Source organism: Pteropus alecto, unplaced genomic scaffold (assembly GCF_000325575.1).
Source record: "Pteropus alecto unplaced genomic scaffold, ASM32557v1 scaffold7, whole genome shotgun sequence".
NCBI lineage: Eukaryota > Metazoa > Chordata > Mammalia > Chiroptera > Pteropodidae > Pteropus > Pteropus alecto.
Genome location: NW_006494614.1, coordinates 32,165,525 through 32,167,355, shown reverse-complemented (window position 1 = coordinate 32,167,355; position 1,831 = coordinate 32,165,525). Strand labels below are relative to the sequence as shown.

At 31.6% G+C, this 1,831-nt stretch overlaps 1 pseudogene; it reads right to left on the bottom strand.

Moving 5' to 3' along the window:
* Positions 1-313: 313 nt before the first annotated feature.
* Positions 314-432, bottom strand: LOC112474890 (annotated as a pseudogene).
* Between the last annotated feature and the right edge of the window lie 1,399 nt (positions 433-1,831).

Here is a 1,831-nt window from a genome sequence, read left to right as displayed (position 1 = left end):
ACTCTCATAGCTGCCTTGAGAATAGACTATACGAAGGCAAAGATGAGAACTGGGCAACTACATAGGTGCCTAATCCTGTACCCAGGTTAGAGATATTGACAGCTCAGACAAGGTCGTGAAAAGTTCTTGGATTTGGGGTATTTTGAGGGAAGTGCATGCAGGATTTCTTGATGGATTGGATAAGGAATGTGAGAAAAACAAAGATGTCAAGAATTGCTCCAATGTTTTAGCACCAGATTACAAACTGCATTTTGTTATAAACACTCTTTTACAGTGTTTTTTTTGTTTTTGTTTTTTGTTTTTTGTTTTTTTATGCCTACAGCGCCCAGTCTTCCTAGTTGGTCTCCCATCCAAGTACTAACCAGGCCCAACCCTGCTTAGCTTCCAAAATCAGACAAGATCTGGCTTGTTCAGGGTGGCATGGCCGTAGACTCTTTTATAGTTTTAATTTGTTTCACATGAATGGATTTTTATCTCCAATATCATTGTCAGCATCTGGAAATAGAAGACCTGATGGGGTCGACCTTAATTGCCTATTAAAGTGTTTCATACCTTGTAGACACTCAGTAATTATCTGCTAAATGGTTAACGGTGCTTTATTCCTTCTTTTTGATATCAATCTTGATGATGTACTAGTTCTGAGATATAAATAGGGCTTTCTCAGATTATGAACTAACAAAAAAATACACAAATTTCCAGTTGGTATACAAATAGGATATGGCAATTATTGGCTTTTTCAGGCTAAGGAAATTTTCTAATAAGGAGAAACCGAAAGCCCTAAGAGTATGACTTTTGTTTTTCCTAAAGCATCCAACAAAGTAACAGGCTCAGAGAAGGAACTCAATTATTATTTTGTTCCATTTAAATGAAATAGGATTTAGAAGTTTTAAAAATTCTTTTGACATATATTCCAGCCTAAGGGACAGCTGACGTATATGTCGCCCTATTCTAGTTATATAAAATTGGCATTTTGAGTGGATGTAATTGTAATAGATCAAGATAAATGTACTTATAAAAAATTGTATGGACGTACTTAGGGAATCGTTCTATATATATAAGCTATACACAAATATATACATATGTATATAATAAAGTAATATTGTGCATGATAGTGTCAATGGTTTTATTTTCATATACAGTTAATTACTTCAGAAATTATATAGATGACACTTTAATTTTAGTTACAATTGGGCTGTTTAAATCAAACAAACCTAATGTATAAATCAGTTTGAATTTGTACCTATAAAATAGAAATTAATGGTTCATAATACATTTTCCATTATTCAAAATAATCTCAAGAGTTTCAGTCTAGCATAACGACTACATAAGACCCTTGTTATTAAAATTATATATGGGAACATTATAGTTGAAGTGAATAATAAATGCTTTCAATCATATCTGTACATTTTATGAACTATTTTTTTCTGACATTATAATTAAAACTAACTTGAAATTTTTAATATACAATATAATTTTTTCCCCTTTTGAAAATGTATTTCTTTTCATAATGCAACTTACTCTTTCAGTGTCATATGGGTGTGAAGGGAATACATTTACTTTAGTTCACTGTTTGCTGTTGATTAAGGGCCTGAGAGTGATTAAAGTTATATGTTAACTTTAAGATTTTTATCCTATAGAGATGCAGATAATTTCTGCCTGGTACAATAGAAAATATCAAAGTTTATAGTCAATGGCCCTTTTAAATTTAAACAGCTTTATATCTAAATCAGCAATCTTATCCTAATACTGGCTATTAACATTGAGCTTCTCAAATGCCCTTTGAATCACTGGTGTGTGTATGTGTGTGTTCCAATAAAATTTTATTTACAAA